The sequence below is a fragment of the Myotis davidii genome, unplaced genomic scaffold (assembly GCF_000327345.1).
Source record: "Myotis davidii unplaced genomic scaffold, ASM32734v1 scaffold391, whole genome shotgun sequence".
Taxonomy (NCBI): domain Eukaryota; kingdom Metazoa; phylum Chordata; class Mammalia; order Chiroptera; family Vespertilionidae; genus Myotis; species Myotis davidii.
Window position 1 is genome coordinate 1,851,807 of NW_006284336.1, and position 21,557 is coordinate 1,873,363.

At 45.9% G+C, this 21,557-nt stretch overlaps 1 protein-coding gene and 1 long non-coding RNA gene across 2 annotated transcripts in view; both read left to right on the top strand.

Annotated features, from left to right (window-relative positions):
- Positions 1-21,557, top strand: part of WWOX (WW domain containing oxidoreductase) — a 933,211-nt gene that overhangs the window by 754,835 nt on the left and 156,819 nt on the right. The window lies entirely within an intron of this gene.
- Positions 1-21,557, top strand: part of LOC107184492 — a 123,261-nt gene that overhangs the window by 40,950 nt on the left and 60,754 nt on the right. The gene's annotated exons all lie outside the window — the stretch shown is intronic.

A 21,557-nucleotide genomic window follows, 5' to 3' on the forward strand; every position in this document is an offset into this window, starting at 1 on the left:
CAGAGCCTGGAAGCTCTTCCTGCTTTTGTGCAGACGAGTGCGGCTCCTGGAGCCCGCGAGGCTGGGCTGCGGCTCTCTGGTGCTGGAGAGCCTCCGTTCACATACGCATTCGTCTCTCACTGGGGCTGGGGATGGAAGGTGGGCCAAGGGGAAACATGGGGCCTGCCCTCGGAGAGCTTTCACTCTACAAGCCAACCACGTTCTCATGCAAAGAAATGTAACGTTGTAGCGAGGGCACACGCCATGAAGGAGCGGTTCTCAGGACACTGTACCCTACAGGGAAGTTTGACCTCATCTGAGAAGGTTGTTGGCGAAAGTGAGGTCTGAGCTGAGATTTGGCATTAAGCAGGTTAAGAGAAGAAGTTGATAATATGTCTACTGACATGTGACCTTGGGCAGGTCATTGGGCCTCTCAGAACCTCAGCACTCTGCAGAGGAAAACGGAATGGAAGAATATTGGCTCTTGAGCATGCTGAACATGAAGCATGCTGCTCTCCCGAAAAAGCTCACCTAGCCCTCCATTCTTGTTTTCGTCTTTAAATCTCTCGTTTCCTCTCTATGTTACTCATGCCCCGATTAAAAAAACAAAACACCCAAAGCAATCACGAGGTCAGTATCTGTTTGTAAGTCTGGGGTTTTACTGAGTATCTGCTCTGTGCCAGGCAGGAGTGAGGGCTGGGGTCTCAGATCGGCAGAGAATGTCCAAGATGAGAGGGGCAGGTGAATCAGGGAGCAGTGTGTGTTAAGTGAGGGGTGCCCAGGCATCGGAGCATGGAGCCAGAGTCCTTAGCTTGGAGAGGGACCTGGAAGGGATACTCGCACCCTGACACCCACAGGACCGTTTGTTAATTGGGTGGAAGGGAGGGCCTGGCCCTGAGCAGGGTTCCAGGAGGAATCAGTGAGTGAAGGAGTACGTATGCCTTGGGGGTCCCCCAGAGAACAAAGGAGATAAAAGCCCTGCCTTGTTGCGGAGGGGGCAAAGATACAGTTTATTACATGCACACACACATGCACACACATCCATACCTTTTTTCTTTAAACCATCTAAAAGCTGCCGACATCGTAGTAGTTCACCCCAAAATTCCTTAGGGGGCATTTCCTAGAAAAAGGACATCTTCCTACCTAAGAAAACGAACACTATCAATATCCCAATAATATTGTCAAACAGGCACGCTATAATTCAGACTCCCCCGATTGTCCCCAATCTGTCCTTCACAGCTTTTGTTGCAGTTTGATCCAGGATTCAATTGAAAATCACATCACATTTGGTTTTCATGCCCCTTTAGTCCCCCTTAACCTAGACCTGACTCTTTGCTACGTTCTGTCCTCATGACCTCAGCATTTCTGAAGAGTCCCTCTAGCTAATGTTTGACAGTAACCCGCAGTGGCCAGCACCCCCTAAAGGAACTGTCTGCAATGATGGGTCTCTTTCTCTGCACCGCCCAAGGCGCACCCACACGCCACTGTGGAGCACTGGGCATGGCACTGCTGCAGCTGAGCACCTGAGTTGAAATTTCATTTGATTATAATTCATTTAAGAGCCACTGTGGCTAGTGGCCACTGTACTGGGCAGTGTAGCCCCAAGCTGAGAGGTGACTGGGATTCGTCAATGAGTGAAGGAATGAATGGAGAGGGAATGGAAATCCAGGCTGAAAGAACAGCATATAAAAAGGGCTGGACGGTCCACAGAACGGGATATTCCTGCATTTTTCCTTCCCTGGTGGATCCCACACCTGAAACACAACAGGCAGGCATTTGGCTTAGGGTTCTCTTTTACTCTAGGTCACACCCCCTCCATTGGCCCGTGGCAACTGGGCCACTCTGTAAGCCGGGCTGAAGGGCAGCATAAAGAAAGTCCCTCCATCCAGCAGTACCTTGGTGGCTTTCCATAATGCCTCATGAAGTGTCCATCTCTGCCCTGACCCTCCTCTCCTGGCCTGGCCTGCAATGCCGGGGCCGCTGATTCTGGAGCTTGTGTACCTCTGCGGCCCCCAGCCTGCGGCTGCAGAGCTGGTGCCTGAGAGTGTAGGCTGCATGCTCAAGGAAGGCCCGAGGGCAGCAGCTTCCCCGGGGTGTAGAGGGAGGGCCCGCTCTGCATCCCTCCGTAGAGCAACACGAGAGAGCCTCTGGTTGAAAAGGAAAACACCCACACCTGTCCTCAGTACGGCCGGCATCCTAGCCGGACTTTGCTGGAGATGGTGAGAGGACCCTGATCTGTCTGCCCCCAGGGAGTAGCTCCCACCCCTACCTCGTCCCTCCTCAATTCTGATAACTCTTATATCAGGAGTTATTTTTTGCTGTGTGTTTTATTTGTTTGTTTTTTGAGCAGAACAAGTCCCCTGTGAAGTAACTCAGAGCTCAGGTATCTCTGCCAAGGGCACATGAACACACGAGTTGATGATCAGGGATGTTGCATACTGTTTTGGTTCCCACATGTCAGCCAAGGGTTAAATCTTGTAGCCACGGGCCCTGGCCTTCCCTAGACTGGGTTTGCATCATGAAGGCACCCACGCTGACTTGGAGAACCAATCTGAAGTCAGATGGGAGCTCCCGGAAGCAAAGCAATTGCAGGTTCATTTGTTACTTTTATTATCTCATTTCTCCTTATATTTTTAGCCAATTGCCTACTATACGGGGAAAGGTGGGGGTCCTCTTTATTCTCCTCCTCCTTCCAGGGCCGCCTGCCTCCCAGGTGTTTGTAATCACATATTTTTCATTGGGTTTCTGGGTCCGGTGACATGAGCACCAGAAACACCTCCCCAGAGAGGCAAAGAGGATGCTCCACAATCTGTAAGGCTTTTTCCTCTCCTTTTGTCAGCTGGCGTGCGATGCGTTTCCCGGGTAGTAATTTAGAGACTGTCAATTTCTGAAGGCCGCTGGGGAGCAGAGCGACCGCCTGCGTTTCCTCACTGCAGCACAAGTTGGGCCTGAGCTGGCAGAGAGGGAAGGGATGGTCCTATTTAAGGAAGGCCCTGGGTTTTGTCAAATTTGAAAGGTTTTCAACATCTTCCCGAGTCGGTGGTCGTGGGAGGGGTTGTTATGACACATCGAGCTGGAGAACGCCGTGCCCGGGGTGTGATTTATGCCAACAGATACTTTCCTGGGGAGGGTTCCGCTGGCCGTGGGGCACTGACACGTTATTAATGGTTTCCTGTTTTCTATTGTCCCAGAATGGAAAAAGCACTCTGCAGCCTCTAAATGTTCTCAAGATGTCAATGTTTTCCTGGATCATCCCTCAATTTTCCATGGTACAAAAATGTAAATGCTGCTCCATTTGGTCCAGGGAATCCAGCAATTGTTGCAAATCCTTCTAAGGGTTGCAGTCCCCCAGATGTTTTTACCTGGAACATCCCCGACACGACACGCTGAAAACAACCCCATTCCGAGGCACTGCCCTCAGAGCACCCACCGGGTGCCCGAGTTGTTGTGCTCATTGTTGATCACGCTTTACAGCATTCCTTCAAAGAGACCTTGCTGTCCTAATTCCTGAGCTGGGAGGACTCGGGGGCAGAAATGAAGTCACTTTCCCACATGTGCACAGCTAGCAGGTGGGGCCGGTCCTGTTTGGTCCCAAGGCTCCCGATTATATGTCTCTTCCTTTCTGTTCTCTAATTTTGTTCAACACACTGTATTCAGTTCTCTCTTACAAGTACTTGTTTTACACCAACGGTTCCGACCAGCATTTAGTATTTAGTGAATGCCCGTGGCTGCACCCAGCGAGACGTTATAAGGCTCTGTGCCAAGCAAGAGGAAGTTTTATCCACCAGACAAACGTACCTTCAAGTGATCATGGGAAGAAAGACAGGAGACCGTGACATGTGCTGCCTCTTTCACCTGCTGCCATCCTGAACCTCGGTCCCCTAGATTTTGATGTATCAGAGGCCATCAGACACTTCTGTCTGCTTGTCTGTCATTTGCCGTGGAGCTGCTACAGTGTGGGGTGCTTACCCTGGCTTCTGCTGTGTTCTGGATATGAGCCTAGGCCCTGGAGATACACAGCAGGGAATGAATCACAGAAAGTACCTGAAAACCTGGGCCTTGCAGCTAAGTGGGGAAAGCAAGACTTTGCAGTAGGATGAACTTTAGCTGCAGATTTCCAATACCCTCATTTTTCCAGCTGGGTGACCTTCAGTGAGTTGTTTTATTTTCCTTGAATTTCCTTTTCCCTTATTTGTAAAAGAGTGGAGATATTCTCCTTTTAGGGGGTCTTGAGAATTTAAGTGTTAACATGAGTGTCTGCTGCATAGGAGGCGCTCAGTAACATTAATTTCTCTATTTATTTTCCTTGGGATGGCAGTCGCCCTTCTAGAGGACAGCACACAGGGGAGTCGGTGCCTCCAGGAAGGGGCCTGGCGGGCCCAGGGCTGCGTTGCCAGTTGGCTTTGGTATCTCTTCCACAGAGAGAGTCAGAAACACAGCACATCTCTAGATTGTTCTCTATATATTCCCCAGTTCCAAACTGTCTTTTTAATCTTCAAATTAAGCTAACAGTTACATCCAAAGGCCCTGAGTGTTGGAGAAAGAATGGTTCTTACACCTCCTACCCCAGTGGCGTATCATATCATGTCATTGAGGATGCTTTCGCCCCTTTCCATTGAAACGCGCTCAGTGTTCCTCCCCCGGGAGAAGCAGAGGTGCTGTCGCATTTGGGAGCTCACTGCTCCTTGCAATCTCTTCCCCCTTTCACCTTCACGCTCTTTCCCAGGAGCGAGAATGGCTGTTTCTGATCTTACCCTCTTACCAGGCCTCTGGGCCCACCTTGGCCCACCCAGTCCTGCTTAGAAGATGACTTCACCTCCTACTTTTAAAGAAGATTCAGACCATGTGTCCTCAATTTCAGTAAAATATCCAATTCTCATTTTTGTATCTTTTCTCCTTCTCTCATTATTTTCTTCTTTCCAAAATTGGCTCTTCCATTCCTGTTTGACTTAGTTACAGCGGCCCTTCCTGAAGGCCGTGAGCATCAATCAATTCTCTTTCCCAATATTCGATATTCCAATTTACCTGCTGCCTTGTCTCCATCCACATTCATGCCCAAACCCCTCTATCCGGGGAATCCTTGTTCACTTGTATGCCTTCTGGCACAATGGGCCTAAAACTTTCTTTTAAGATTTGGCATGGCTAAAGCCGCCGTCCTCAATACTCTGAAAATAGACACAGTGGATTGTATATTTCTTCTACAGTGGCCCTTTTTTCCTCAAAAACATGGAGTTTGGATCCCCTGGATGGTATGACTTTGAACATTTAATTAAAAAGAATAACGTAAACACTAACATTAACCACAGGCCGGGTAAATCATTGGTCTCTATGTTAACTAGCTGGTTAGCTATCCACCTATCCCATGCCTAGTCCACACAAATTGGAGCTGGCCTAGAGCAGGGGTCAGCGAACTGCTTTTCCTAAGGATCAGACAGTAATATTTCAGTTTGGCAGGCTGTATGGTCACTGTTGAAACTACCCAACTCTGCCCTTGCAGTGCAAAAACAGCCATGTCCAATATATAAATTAGTGAGCAAGGCTGTGTCCCAATGAAACTTTATTTAGAGACACTGAAATTTGAAATTCATGTGTCATGAAATGATACTCTTCTTTTATTTTTAGGGGGGTGTATAGCCATTTTATAAAAGCATTTGAGTCTTTTGTTATTGCCAGTTTTGATTCAAATATTTTCACACCCCTATTTGCATAGCAAGTCACAGGTGGGCTATATAAACAGGCTGGTGGGCTGGCCTTGGCCTATGAACCATAGTTGGCCGAAACAAGGGCTAGGGTGTTAATATGCAAAGAAGTAGTAAAATATATGTAAAAGTGAACACCGGGTAAATGCATATGGGCAGGCTGAAGTATGCAAAAAGGTTATGTATTAGCTCTGAGTTTCCTGGTAGTCAAAGCAAAAAGGGAAACAAAGTCTGTCACATAGTTTACTGGCTATCCAAGCAAAAACATGTCAATTCCTCATGGAAGGCAGAGCTACCATGGCCTTCAAGAACTTTGTGTTAAACATGGTAAAGATACTTGATTTTATTGTCCGTCATTGAGCCCCCACTTATTTTGCCATTTCCAAGGCTAGTCTCAGAGTATTTACTCTACTGTGTGAAATCAACAATCAACCATTTTTTGGTCATTGTAATGGTGTAAATTATTTCCGATGGCTATTAATTAAATACCTCGTCATGCTCTGGAGCCAAAGCCAAATAGTGCTCTGTAAACATTATGATTTGTCAGTAATCAATGTGATTTGTATAATTTGTGAGTGATCAGATACTTTATCCAAAAACAGTTTATTGACATCCATGCCTATCTTGGGAGAAATTGCTACTTGGTCTGTGTCTACACAGACCCAAGAGAAGAAGAGATTTGACAATGGTCTGATTAATTGAATCAGTGGTTTGGGGGAATAGGCTGTCTTTATTGATCCAATTAAATAGATAATTGTCAGAATTGAGGTCATGTCTATAAGACACCACCACTTCAAAGCCAAAGAGATTGTTTCAAATATATAATGTTCACCCAATCAATGTGGGCCGCTTCTTCCACATGAAATCAACCAGATAGTGATTGATTCTGTGGAACTATAAACTGGAGTCTTTCCTATTTTCAGCAAATAGTTATGTGCTAAATACAGTGCTTTGAATTTTTGTTCCCCAAAGTCCCAAGGGCAGTGATTCATTATGCAAATAAGGGGGGTGGAGCTATCCAAATCAAAAGTTGAAATGACACAAGACTCAAAATAGTCCCTTTTAGAGGAAAAAACGGACACAAAAAGAAGACAAGCTGGTACCCTCCATATCTGTGAGCTCAGGAAACAGCTGGATGTATGTATTGGATAAACAGGGGGACTCTGTGCTATCTCAGGGGGTGATTGCATTGTAGGCACACTGAGAGCCAGACTGTACCTCTTAGTTAATAAAGTGGAAAAGGAAAAAGGAAAAGGAAGAAGGCTTGACTTTAATTTCTGCCTCAGATTCAAAACCCAGTCTCACCACTAGCGGGTGATTTTAGGCAAGTTAAGCAACCTCTCTGATCCTCAGTGTTCTCATCTATCTGACGAGGCTAAATATACTTAATTCATTGGGTACTTGTGTCTATACCAAACACAGTCAAAGTTGGTTTGCCTCTCTCTTCTTTACTGACCCCCATGGAAGAGAGGGACCAGCTACCAACAGTTCTCATCTGACAATGGCAGTCGCCTGCCTCTCTTATCTCATCTGCACTGTAGCCATCAGTGTTCACCGGACAATTGAGGAACACCTGCCACCTGCCAGCCATGTCAATGAGCAATATCTTAATTTCTTTGTGCCTCAGTTTCTTCAAATGTAAAATGGGTATGATAACCCCTGCCACAGGGTAGTTGGGAGTATTAAATGCATTAATAATACAAGTACGGAATTAAAAACAAGCTAGGTACATACAAAGTGATCTATAAATGACAGCTGATATTATCATCCTCTTAATTAGTAAATCATTGTTCAAGTTTGCCTGAAGAAAGAGAGAAATGGGCAGGGGGACATTTCAGGCAAAAGAGGTAATAAAACCAACAGACAAAGAAAGCAATGTAATGGGAAGCTATGAGATGTGAGGGAGGGGTGTTGATGTCCGGATTTGTGCCTCTTCCTGCACATGGAGTGGATCCCCCACACCCCCAATCCCATTTTGGAATCTCTCTGAGAATAAGTGGCCATTTTTAAGTTTGTTGTGTTTAATTCTACCATAAAAATATAAAAAGTAGGTAGCCTGCTGATTATAAATTTTTTTTAGGTGAAGGACTATGGTAATGAGCTGAGCTTGACAGGGAGCAAAGGGGATTCTTGACATCAAATGGTGGGTAACTAAGTAGGTCACCCCAAGTTGTTCATGCAGATAGGGAACCAAGGGAATACAGTAGCTTCGGAAACATGTTCTCAGAGAGGGAAGAAGGTCTTTTTTTTTTTTTTTGGTCTTATTCAAAATTGTATCTCTAAAGCTATCCAGCGTATGGCACGTAGGAGGCACTTACCATGTATTTATCGATTGGATGAATGAATGAATGAATGAATGATGAGTGATATGTCTATAAAGGCAATGAAAAGACATCCTGTAGATCTGTATTTCAGGCACTTTGCCTTCCTTTGTTTGAAATTCTTGGAATATTTGAGTGACACACGGGCAATGGGTGCAGGATGCAAAGCCGAGGGACTCAGGGTCTCTGCTGAAGCTCACACTTCATTTGGGGTTCCTTACCTTTTTTGTGTGTGCCATGGATGACCTTGGGCACCTAAAGGAACCCACGGACTTCTTTTCAGAATACTATTTTTAAATGCATAAATTAAGATGCATAAGATCACAAAGAATATAATTGTATTGAAATACAGCCATCCAAATATGAAAACAGATGATCTAGTAATAAATGTGATTCCTAATTAACCCACGAAATAACACATCTAATGGTGGGTCCATTAACTGCTAATTATCGAAGTAGTGGATGAAAATGATATTTTGAGATACCAGAACTCTGATTTTATATGAAAATGTCGTTATTTCTATTGTGACCAACTCATAGATGCTTCTAATATGATAGCAGTCTGTTGCCTACATGAAGAAAGTGGCAAGTTTCAGTTAGGGGTTAGTGAAAATAAAGATGTAATGTTTTGATCCAGTTTGCACTTGTTCCGTAATAATAAAGTGGTGGCAAGAGATGGGCGATCGGTGCCAGTACAGAGGGACAGGAGGAGCTTCCTGGAGCCAGGATCCTTGGGGACAAGACCAACACCTGCATCACAGGTCCTCAGAGAGCAGCCTCGGGCCTGGGGAGTTCCCACTGCAGGCACAGAGTGAGGCTCATAAGCAATGGCGACTGTCACTGACCGGCTTTACAGATGCAGGAGGGGGACAGTAAAGATGATGAAGAGGGCTGGGGAAGGCATGGCGGGTGTCCTCCAGGCAGAGGGCCTCGGTGCAAAGGCATCAAGGCCTGAAACAAGCCAGGAGTTCCGAGGGAGAGAGGGACAGTCACACGCACTAGGGATGGAGTTTGGGGCTGGCATCAGCTCCCAGCGCACTCGGATGGCAAGAGCCCAGGACACAGCTATGGAAAGCTTGCTCAGATGCCTGTGAGGAGGGCAAATTGGGGGCAAGAGAACCCTGCAGCAATCTGCCCCACAGGCCCTCCCTCTCCCCTCCCCCCCAACCCCGTGGGTATCGAATCCATTGGCTTATCTATAATTTCTTGAACTTGTCCCAGGAGCTAGTAAATAAAGCTGTCTGTGTTAAAGTTTGTCCCAGTGCCCTTTTACAGCCTTTCCTCCTCGGAGCCCAGGCCCATTATATTCCAAAAGCATATGTTCCCGACGATTGTTCATTCTCTTTCCAATAATATCTTTGCAGGACAAAGAGGAACGGGGAAGGGAACACACTTTCAGGATGTCAGTCCCAGCTTTAATTACAAGTGTCCGTGGCTGTGGCATTCATGTAATTGGGGGGCTGATTTATGCCAAATAATAAGCACTGAAGTGAGAGACCGAAGCCCAGGCGGGAGGGAGGCCACGCAGAAGCATCAGCTCCCCGCCCAGCCCCGCGGCGGCAGCGCATGTCAGCGGCTTTTCTCAAAAGCATCCAGGACCGGCCTGGTGGAAGAGACAACAACGGGGAGGGAGTCCCCTGCTTGGCACTTTGTCACTTTGTGACCTTTCAGCAAGGTTTCCCCCCCTCTCTGAGCTTCAATGTCCGCATCTGAAAAGTGCATCGGGTAATAATGCCAGTGGCGGAGGGTTTCTGGAGGATCCAATAAGATAATACAGTAAAGAGTTTAGCAGCAGGCCCAGGACATAGCAAGCTCTCCGCTGCTGGCTTATGGAAGAAGTAATAATAACACCTACTGTAACCACAGTGATCACAGCAACGGCAGTCATGTTCAACGGTGCCTTCAGGTTCAGGAGCTGGAATGGGGCCTTTTCATTAGACACATGGCACACACCTGACCCGATGGAAAGCTGGGAAGCAGTTGAATAGGAACACAATCGTCCACCTTCTTCAAGTCCGTGGAGCAGTACGATACAATAATTCCTCTTCTCTCTTTGCACTTAAGCATCGCCTTTCTCTGCTTCACAGAGTCCCGACCAGCTCCTAGCATCCTCCCCATGTAAACTCTGGAAGAGGTCAGGGTCATGCATGGTTTCCTGGAGTAATTTACTCAGTGGTGCCTTGGAGTTCAAGATTGGGGAAGACGGAGAGCAAGTGCTCATCCCAAAGTGCTCAGGTGGCAGCCAGCATGATTGCTGGCTGGGAGATGACTTTCATAGGAGGTCTGAAAAGGCCAGTGACCATCTGGCACATGCAGGGCACATACATTACAAGGGGAATGAGGTTCCGATACATGTTGACATGCCTGAACCTCAAAAAAAGTGTGCTAAGTGAAAGAAGCCAGATACAAAAGAGCACATAGTATATGATTCTGTGCATGCGAAATGTCCAGAATAGGTGAATCCATCGATGGAAAGTCTGTCTAGCAGTACGATACAAGAATTCCTCTTCTCTATTTGCACTGAAGCATTGCATTTCTCTGATGGATTCCGAATGCTTTACAGAGCCCCAGTCAGCTTCGAAGGCATCCCGTCTAAATTTCCTCAGTACATGCAGTGAACCCAGAAGGTCCCTGGACTGTTATCAAAATATCTCTGAACTCTTAAGGGGCTCTGGCATGCGATGAGTGCATTTAGTTGCAACTCACCGGAAGTTGTACTATTTTATAATCTTGGAAAAGTGAAGGATGTTGGAAATGGAACAGGATACTCCTTAAACTTTCAGTAAACAAAACCTATAATAACTCTTTTCCTCTGTTGTTAGTTGTTTCCCCCAAAGTTAGGTCCATATATGTTTATATAAAATTGACATTGCTAACTTGAGTGAGAAATTGCTTGTCCTTTAAACTTTAGGCATTGATGGACTTAATTATGCTTTTCAACAAGATTTTGCATATTTAATATTTCCGTTTAGAGCTTCCAGGAATCTCAGTGATTAATTCCACTGTGGATTCATTGGTCTTTTAACTCTCTCTTCAGTGTAAAGATTGTAGATTCATCAAACATTGTTTGCTATCTTGAAATTTCAACAGTGTTTAAATCAAATAAAAAAATACGAAAGAAAATATAAATGCACACAGCCATTTTAACGGTGTGGCTGGGCCAGGAGCCTGCATGTGTTACAATTTCTCCATCATTCTCATGGTGGCTAAGCAACTGCTGTGAAGCGGGATAGCCGCTGATTCACCCGTCATCCAACTAAACAATTGTTTGTAACATTATATGACCGAAAAATAACATCTGCTCAAAAGATGCTGTTTATTAAAATAAACCGTTACAAATGGAGCTTAGCGTTAACCAGAACTTTATGAATAAGTAATGAGCTCTAATTTTCCGTTATTATAGCCATTGTTTAAAAATGCATGTCTGCCAGGACATTGTAATGATTTTGTATTACTTAGGAAAACTTTTATGATTCTCCTCTTTTTATTTTTTTAATTATTACTTTATTACTCCTTCATTAAGGTTTCTCTCCTCCGGTGCAGACGCGGCCCTTCTGAAAAGCGAGCAGACAAATGTAGTCGTTGCATTTTTTCTAAATTGGCCCCAAGACTACCCAACACTTCAGATTCTTTTCATGTCGCCTTGTCCCCAGAGCGCTCACCAGGCTGCCCTTTGAAGTTCCTGGGCGATCCCATTGGCTGTGGGTTTAAGGTCCCCGCACAAGCTCTGCCATGGAGAAGCTGACTCGAGCTGAGTGGGATCCCCAAGGCAGGATGTGCGGGTTCTCAGGGGACGCTGCCTCCACCCATCTGCTTCTACACACCCTGCCCTGGTACAACGGGTGTGTGGCTTGGAAGGGTCACTTGGTCCCTTAGACCTCCGGCGAGTACTAGTAGATGCTCATGCCAGCACCTTCTGCTCTCTGGACGTTTGTGGCCCTTGTCCAACATGCCAACTAGACTGAAGTGCAGACTCTGATGTTCTGAGTAATGGAACAGGGAAATGTATAAATACTAGGGTTTCTTTATTTTTTTTTTTAAATATATTTTATTGATTTTTTACAGAGAGGAAAGGAGAGAGATAGAAAGTTAGAAACATCGATGAGAGAGAAACATCGATAAGCTGCCTCCTGCACACTCCACACTGGGGATCAAGCCCGCAAATCATTTCTTTAGAATGTGAAGGGCAGGTTTTATGCGCTTTTGTCTTGTCCTTGGGGAAGAGGTGAGGGGGCATGTAGGCTCGCAGGAGGTTCTCGGCTGGACTTACCTTTTCTAGAAGGCCCACGTGTCCTTCACTTAAAAAAAAATCTAAATTTCTGCTGTTTGGTGCCAACCGGCAGACCATGTGGTGCCACCACCCTGGCACTGCTGTCCTTTCACGTCCATCACAGCCCCCATGCCCTCTTGCTGTGGACGTTCTCAACTTGGTCCACAAAATTAAAGGCATTAGACATTTCCAAGTGGGCTGAGAAAGGGAATTTTTCATTTCGGTGGGACCCATGTCCCAGTGATTCTCAAGAGTTTAAGGTCATTCAGCCATCAAAGTCCAGAGAGAAGGCCCTGGCTGGTGTGGCTCAGTTGGTTGGGCGTCGTCCTGTGCACAGAGAGGTTGTGTGTGTCGGGACATGTGCCTGGATTGCGGGCTCCATTCCCAGTAGGGGCATGCAGGAGGCAGCGGGCTGGTGTTTCTCTCTTCTGCCTTCCCCTCTCTCTCAAATTCAGTAAGCTTTTTTTTTAAAGTCCAGAGAGAAAGAAAACCTACAAATGCCCTATGAATTTGAGTCCTAAAATCAATTTATCTGCACATAAATGACCTATTTTTTACTTGTTTTTTTAATTGTGCTAAAATATACACAACACAATTGGCCATCTTAACCATGTTTAAGTGTACAGTACAGTGGTAGAAAGTACCTTCACATTGTTGTACAACCATCACTACCATCCATCCACAGAACAAACCTTTTTCATCTTCCCAAACCAGAACACCAACCCCATTTCCCCTGCCCCAAGCTCCTGGCAACCGCCATTCTACTTCCTGTCACTACCAATTCGACTACTCTAGGGACCTCCTATAAGTGGAATCATACAGTATTTGCTGTTTTGTGACTGGCTTATCTCACTGATATGTCCTCAAGATTCATCCGTGCGGTAGAATTTTAACTTTTTTAACCCAGAGCCTCCAAGTTGAGGACTGTCTGTACCACCATCAGGCAAGGGTGGCTAGCCCATCTCACAGGGACATGGGAACAAGGGGCACTGACAGACCTGGCTCTGCAGGAACCCCTGATCCGTCTTGGAGAAGGAAGACGTGGTGGTGGGAAGAGCCAGCTGCCTCCTCGGACCTACGGCCGTGCACCTGTGGTCTGCATGGGCTGGGGTAACGGGGTATAGACCTGAATGGAATGCCTTTTATTATGCACTCCTAACATTGTTATATTAATCTTTCCTCTCTCCCATCTATAATATTGCCCACATACCACACTAAAGGCATATTTTAAGCATTAATTCTCCTAAAAAGCCTCATGCCCAATGTAAAAATACTTCACTGTCTCAGAAAAAAAGGCACTCAATATAAATGAAAAGCACCATTATTAGTAATGACAATAATGTTTTTGACATCCGCTGGGCATCCTCTGTTTTGAGGGGAGTACATAAGTAACGAAATTGCATGCAAACCAGCAGGATGCAGACGGCATTTCCTTGGAGGAGGTTTAGCTACCTGGGCCTGCACTTCTGCCCTCGTTTTCCTTGAGCAGCGGTTTCCGGGCTCTGTTCAGACAGGCCACTCTCTTTAATATTCTGTCCCTTGACTTCACCAAATGATCGTAAGACTGGCTTCCCCAACGCCCTGGGCTTCATTCCCACATATTTATCCTGTTTTAGGAAGATCACCCTCCGTTGGATTTCACCAAAGTTATTTATAATTTGAATATCAAGCATATTGAATGATTTTGTGTCATTTTCTTTTTTAAAAAAAATTTAATTATTTAAAAACCGACTTTTCTCTCAGAGCATACCTGCAGTGCTCCAAGCACTCACTTCCTGGAATGCCATAAATTACATGAAGGAATTATTCATTGTATCTCTAAACATACCTTCCATTTTCCCGGGCAGTCTATTAGGCTAAGCACGGTCTTTTAAATTATTATTTTAAAGATAAAAGGTAATGGAACTATAGCATTAAATATATTTTGTAAATGACTCACTAGTGGATTTATTGAAAGATAGTAAAGACAAGTAGATAATCAGAGGAAAATCATCAATGATTAATTGCATTGCTGATTATTTTAGCTAGCTAACATTTTCTGCATTTAACATTTACTCTAATATCTAGGATAATAAAACAAGCAAATAAAGAAACTTTTTGAAATAAAGAACTACCTATAATCCTATCACCCCCAAACCAGTGTTTTTATTTATTTTTTTTGCATATGCAGCATGAGTTTCTCTAGCTAATACTGACTAGAGGCCACAGTACATTTTCATAAAACAAAACCTTTATAGATTCCCTGGCCCCAGCTCTACAGTTAAAACCCCAGTCCCTTCTTATCCTTTTGGCTTCCAGTAGTAGGGAAATCCAGGAGCATTCTAGCCTGTCTACAATATGTAACCAAAGTAAAAAGTCTGGCCCCCGTTAGAAGGCGACTAAGAGAGGCACACTGCTGGGAGGGGCTAGGGAAGGCTCTAATCTTTGTGATTTATCCATAAGTGGAGGTATCTATAGCAGGCTGCTCCTTAAATATCTTATGATTGGGAGTTAAAGGGTGTCTGGGGGCAAGAGGTCACATCTTCTTAAAGGAGCCTCCTCCAACAGTCCCAGGAGTGTAGAAGGCCATGCACATGTCCACCAGTATCCCTTGGCATTTTGATTGGAGAAGTATGTCCTGATAAAGAATGTCTTCTCCCTGTGGGGGATCCTTTAAGCACGCCTCCTTTTCACCTTTGAAAATTGCCCCCTGGTCTTTCTCCTGTCTTCCCACTCTTCAGCTCGCTTTCACCAGCTCCCTGGCTCTCCTTCATGTCCCGTAAGATCTCTTGGATTTGGAAATTAGAATTTCCTTGACTCAAATTTCTCCTCAGGTGGCCTCTCAGACACCATACCCGCTGCAGGTGTGATTTTATTTTGGCAGCCACGCCATTGGACCCAATCTTTACCCAGACTCCCATCAGGGAGTGCCCATCAGATGGAACTCTTTTTTGTGGAAAAACTTTAAAAATCATCTTTTTTCCTGCATTAATCAAACAGCGCCCTTCATATTCAACTTTGCAATTTAAGTCCTAGTCTTTTCCCATAAAATTATTGCCAATTGATCTCCGTATAAATGTCTGGGTTTTCTGCATTATTAATAACCTGCGAGGCTTTGACAAGCCTTCCTTGGTGCAGCTCGCCCTGAGAAGCTGCTACGGAAGTGCCAGACAGGGCCTTCTCTGTCTGACTTGCTAGAGCCTTTAGTTTAATGGAGAAAAAAAAGAGCCGGATGATACACCTCAATCTTTTCCTCGAGGAGAGGCTTACCAACTCTTAAGTTAGCAGTGACTATCTGGAGCTCTGCTTTGGGAAGAACTGTGAGCCTTCTGTGTATCTTCACTTGATTGAAAGAGTGCGGGGATTGATTAGCAATGTCTGCATTGGGTAGAGGATTAGATACACGAGCCGTGCATGCTGCATATCTGTCATGGGCTCTGAGTTTATTCCAACTCAGAAGAGACAACCTTGAAGATGTTAGTGGGAGGTGATTGAAGACACAAGAACAGGCTCAGTGGAGGTGTCATAGGAATTGTTCCACATGGGCAATGAGAGGTTTTGAAGTCACCTTTTCTGAATTCATTATCTTGGCTCCTTTCAGCCACACAGAAGGAATATGAGCCTGGCGACTTGTGCATCATGGCTCATGTGTTAGCTATATTTCTTGGTTTACTTCTCTAGTGCCCTGTTGAGATTGGAGCTCCTTCCTTTTGGACTCGGGTCAGGGCTCAGGCCTTTACATCAGCTATTTCCAGAGTATTGCATCCCTTAAGTAGCAGAAAGGAGCACAGGGCTGCCTGGAAAGCCAGGCCAGTCAGAGAAACAAGAGCAATCTCTGCTCTGGGATTTCCAGATCTTTCTCTGGTTTTACTCTAAGGTCTAGGGCAGTGGTCGGCAAACTGCGGCTTGGCAAACCGTGGCTTGCGAGCCACATGCGGCTCTTTGGCCCCTTGAGTGTGGCTCTTCCACAAAATACCGGCTCTTCCACAAAATACCGACTTCTGCGCATGGGCCACGAAGTTTCAATCACACTGTACGTGCATGCCCACACGTGGTATTTTATGAAAGAGCCACACTCAAGGAGCCAAAGAGCCGCACATGGATCACGAGCCGCAGTTTGCCAATCACGGGTCTAGGGGATACCCCTTTCCTGACCCTTCCTTGCCTGACAAGTGCCAGGGGTGGGTGAGACCAGACTGGTTTTGATTTCAAGTCTAGTATGGAGAGGAAGGATGAGCTTCCCAGGGCCAGATGATTGGAGGGGTTCTGGCTGAAGGTGAGGTATTTTGGATACTGGACAGGGTTCCTTACAGGAAGGCTGATTAGCCAATGGAATGGGTGTTGGTATAGGAGAGTGGACCCAGCAGTGGTCACCTACCCAAGGTCATCTTGCTAGTGAGTGGCAGAGACCAAGTTCAGATCTGTGTGTTTACAAGGTCCCTGAGGTGGGAACTATGCCCTGCTGCCTCCAACAGTGGGGTGCCCACCTTGCCAAATCCTCCCAGCCGCCCTCGACCTTACCCTCCAGTAGAAGGTTATGAGATGGGCCCTACGGAGATGGGAGCAGAGGTTTGTTTGCATTTCTGGTCAGGTTGGGTTGCTTTATTCCCTACGAGGTCATCTAGGACATTTTTATCCCCAGGCTCTGTAGATCTTTCCACCAGAGATTAGGATTCTGCCTGCCCTCTGGGTGGCTGGCTGTGCCAACAGCAACGCCAGCTGCAGTGAGAAGGACAGGCTCTTCATCCGAGAAAAGCATGAGCACTCACATTTTTTCCTCGTGTGGTTCCTCCCCTCCATAACGAGAAAAGGCTAATTAGCACGTGATGGCAACCAGGCTGCAGTAGCTGCCAGTTCCCTTGCACAGGATCCTCTTTAGCATTCTCTCAGCTTCCCTTCTCAACAATAAATCCAGATTAGCGATTGGTAGGGAGCGGTAGCCAGTTCAAAGGCTCTGTCCCCACAGTGAGCCCCTGGGCAGGGTGAGGGCCACCTGCACTGGTGGTTTCCTCTTTGTCACCCAGGACCCTGTTGTAAATATTTGTCTTCACTCACATATGTGGTTCCTCTCCTTAGGATGCAATTGGTTGTAGATATTCACTATAATGGAAAAGGAGAGAAAATGCTCATGATAAAACATTAGGTTGGAAATGAAGGAAGGGAAATGTTATTCTGGTTATGGAAAATATTACTAAAATATGTATCATTGAGTTGTAGACATGCACAGAAAAAAAAGGATGGGAAGGAAATTTACTAAGATGTTCTTAGTCTCTAGGTGGCATAATTATGATTATGGAAAATATTTTATATTATCTGAGTTTTCCAAGGAATTGATAACATTTAAGCCAGGAAAATAAATGTTTAAAAAGAGATAAAGTGTGGGAGAGGATAATTTGTAAATATTGTACACATTTCATGACCACATATTTTTATTGAGTTACTTCTAGTATGATTTTTTTCAAGTTGGATGCCTCCCACAAGGGAGATTTGTAGTGGCTTATAATGAAAATGATGTGGTGTTTAGCCTATACATTGGATTCTTGAGTTTAACCTGGAGAACCTGAACTAGATATGCTACATTTACGAACCTTAAGGAAGATGAAAAGTCTGGATGCTTGGGTGTAGGCGGGGCATTCTTTTTTCTGGTGACCATCGTGACTGTTTTGAGCCCGGGATTCTGGCCTGCAGTTTTCCTCTCAGGGGTTGCAGAATTCAGATCTGGTCTAGTAGGAATCACTTTGTCTTTGTGGACAAGCCATCAACCTCCTGAGTCCTTGAATTTCCTCATCTCCTGCCAGCAAAAGCCAACCACCTCGTCGGAAAGGGGGCCGGAGTAGATCCATTGGTCCACAGTAAAGGCAGATCGGTGATGGTTGGGCCTCAGGCACGATGCCCTGCTCATGGCTATTCCATGGTCACAGTGTCTAGTTTCCCTGTCGCCAGGTGCTGGGACTGCTGTGGGTTTTGCATCCTTACATAGGCCTCCTGACTCAACATGTTACAAAGCCCCACTGTCCCATGTTCTGTCTTTCTGAGAAGAAGGCATGGGGGAGAGGGGAGATGTTTGATTAGAACCAGATGAACTGGGGATCCTAGCTCCAGTGACTCTGGCCTCAGTTTCCTCACCTTGTTCTCTATCAGGAACTTTGTCCATGCTGTTCTCTGCCTGAAATGCCCTGTCCTCCATTTGTCACCTGACTCAACTCTCCCAGTCCTTCCAAAGTTGGCTCAGGAGTTGCTTCTTCCAGGAAGCCACACTTGATAGACTAACAGGCCATGCCCCACACCATCCTGGGTTGGTTTTTTGTTGTTGTTGTTGTTAGTTTTTTTCCTTGATTTCAGAATGTAACTTAGCCAGTCATTGCCCATCTGGTTCGATAGAGAGGGGGCCAAGCTGCATCTGTGGATGGAGCATGGGTTTCAAGGTCTAAGGCAGCGGTTGCCCACCTTTTGGACCCCACGGACCACGAGTGGTCTGTGGACCACCAGTTGGTGACCACTGGTCTATGGGGCAATGGTGTGGATCCAGACAGCTCAAACCACCAGGTTATCAGATATATTTCCCCTTCGTGGGCCTCCATCTTTCAGCTGTAAGGGAATGATGGCAAGAATGCAACATACAAGCACACAGAGTGCATTCCCTACATCTTTGCGTAATGGAACCTACCCACCAGTATCTGACACAACATAAATATCGACCCAACTTAAAACCAACATAAAGGTAAAAACCTTCCCCGCAGTCCTGGGTGGTGTCTCTCAATTCCTGGCTTTCTCCTTTAGCAAGTCCATCACCTCCTGACATCATCCCCTTCTCCGTGTCACCTCCTATCAGAACTCACCCCTGGGGATGAATGCCCTCTCCTCCAGGAGGGATCATGCCCACCACTCCTCTTGCAATCTCCTGCGAGCGTCCTGTCCTGGTCAGAGCCTGGCCTTGTAGGGGCTCGTTAGGCACTTGGATAATGGAGAAGGATCGTGCTCATTAAGTCCAAAGACATCATTGGCTGTGAGAGGGGCAGGGAGGGCTGAGGCGGCCAGCTGGGGGAGAACGCCGGCACCTGGAGCGCAACATCAGAATCTCAAGTGATTGGCGTCAGAGCAGGCCACCAAGACAGTCTCCACTCAGAAAGACAGCCCTGTCGCCGCCCACGGTAAGGGAATGACCTGAGCTTTGAATCCAGGGCTTAGCGTTTTCACTTTGCTTTTCATGCCAAGTAACTTTGCTCTAGTTTCCAGACACAATTCCAGCAAATATTCTAGAAGCGATAAATAACGAACTTCTAAGCTCTGCTTCCCCTCCCCTTTCTCATTCGCGGTTAGAAACCTGAAGTGTTTTCCCCTCTCTTAAAGGACCTCCGTGGGTTCTTTTATGGAAATGAATGGGAAACGTGCACCTGGTTCTTTCAGGAAAAAAAGTTTGTGAAATGTGGACTGCGTGCCTCCCTATCCAGGGCTTCATGTTCCAGAATGTGCGGGAAGCAGTAATTCACTGCCCACCTACAAGGTGCAGCCTCTTGGTTAACGTGCATGAACAGTTCCTCCTCCTGTATCCAGATGCAGTCACAGGTACAGGCTCAGATGCACGCAGTGACTCACCCAAGGTCACTTAGTGACTGGAGAGCTGAGCTGGGTGGAACCTCCGTCTGTTGGCCACAAGGCCACCCTCTCCTAGGCTCCCCCAAACGTGAAACTTCACCTCTGTCTTTTGCATCATGTCACGGGTGGAAATGCACTGACTGACCTTTTAGCTGGGAGCACAGACATTTGTCAACTCTGTCGCCTCGCAGGGCCTAGAGCTGGCCTCTTCCTCAGTCAGGGCTTATCATTTTGCCAGGAGACGGAGTCTGCTGCGGGAGAGATTGATTCTCTGCTTATTTATCTTCTCCTGCCCAGTGTAAATTGGTCAGCCTGATCCTATTCGCATGATAAAAATCATAATGTCTCAAATTACTTACTCAATAAAATGTGGGTTTGTCTATTATTAGTGATCATTAGGGTTATAATGCAGCATGGAAATTTGGAGCAAATTAACTACATATGCAAGCTGTTGGGCTCATGTGCAGTTAATCATACACACGCTGTTCCAGTGGGCAGGAGGTTTTGTAGGAATCGTTTTGGGAAGAATCTGTGGGCAGGGAACTGATTACCAGGCTTTTTTCTTCTCCTGTTCCCCCTTAATCTGACTCTCTCAAATGCACATTTATCTATTACAATGTAGAACCATGCAAGTAACAAAAAAGACAAAAAACCAAAACCAACAGATTATTGCTCAAAAATAACTTTAATACCTCTATTCATTTTTTCCGTGTGCTTTTAAATGATGAGACAGAATTCCTTAATGAGCAGCTACCCACCCATGGACCCCCTAACGTTCTCATCCGTCCTGCCTGTCTGCTAACATTCACTCTTAGTCTTTTCTTTTGAACCTTTCTGCTCAGTGATGTCATGGGGCAACCTGTACGGTTATAAAGACGGTTCCCATCACACCTGGGCAATGCTATTTCCTCTGTGGCAGATGCTTCCTGGACACGTGGGCAGGTGAGAGGAGCTGACTTCGGCTACTTGTATCTGAACATAAGAGAGATGTCGCTTTGAATGGCAACGTAAGTTTACAAAGAAAAAAAAAAGTCTATGTATAACTTGTTTCCTGTGAGGGTGCCAGGAAATTTGACAGTGAACTTTGTGAATTAAAGCTACCCTACCGCATGAATAGAGGTGATAGCATGGTAGTGGAAATTAGAGAACTTTTTTTTCTGATGGTTTTTGGTTTATGCAAAGTTTTCTCCAGGGAGTTTGACTTGTTCTTTGTGGATTCTGAAAGCAAAACTAAGACCAAAGGTGAGGGTGAGAGTCAGGGAGAAAAAGGGACCACATCGGCTCAGTAACTGACAAGTTGTGAGGTCGGTCTAACTGCAGGCTTAGCTGGAGCCTGGTGCTTAAATGATATCATCAGAAAACTTTCTCCAGTTCTCAATTTTGATTTCTTCTGTGTTCTAAAAGATGCTTCCTCCCTACTTAGATATGCACAGAAAATTCTGGAAACAGATTACCCACTGGCCACTGCTATCAATAGTTTCTCCGAAAAGACAGGGCTGCTACTCATAGCCTCTTCTTGGACCAGTCTGGTCACATGTCCCCCAATCATGTGTCCAGGGGCTATGAAACTCTCATTGTTCTGTTTCACCCAAGGAGACAGGTAGTGGTACCAGCCCACCCAAACCCATGGCCTGAGAGTTGCAGTGAGGGGAGAAGAGAGCTTGTTGAAATCTATCAGTGAAAGTACTGAAGTTCCAGCTGGCACTCTCTCAG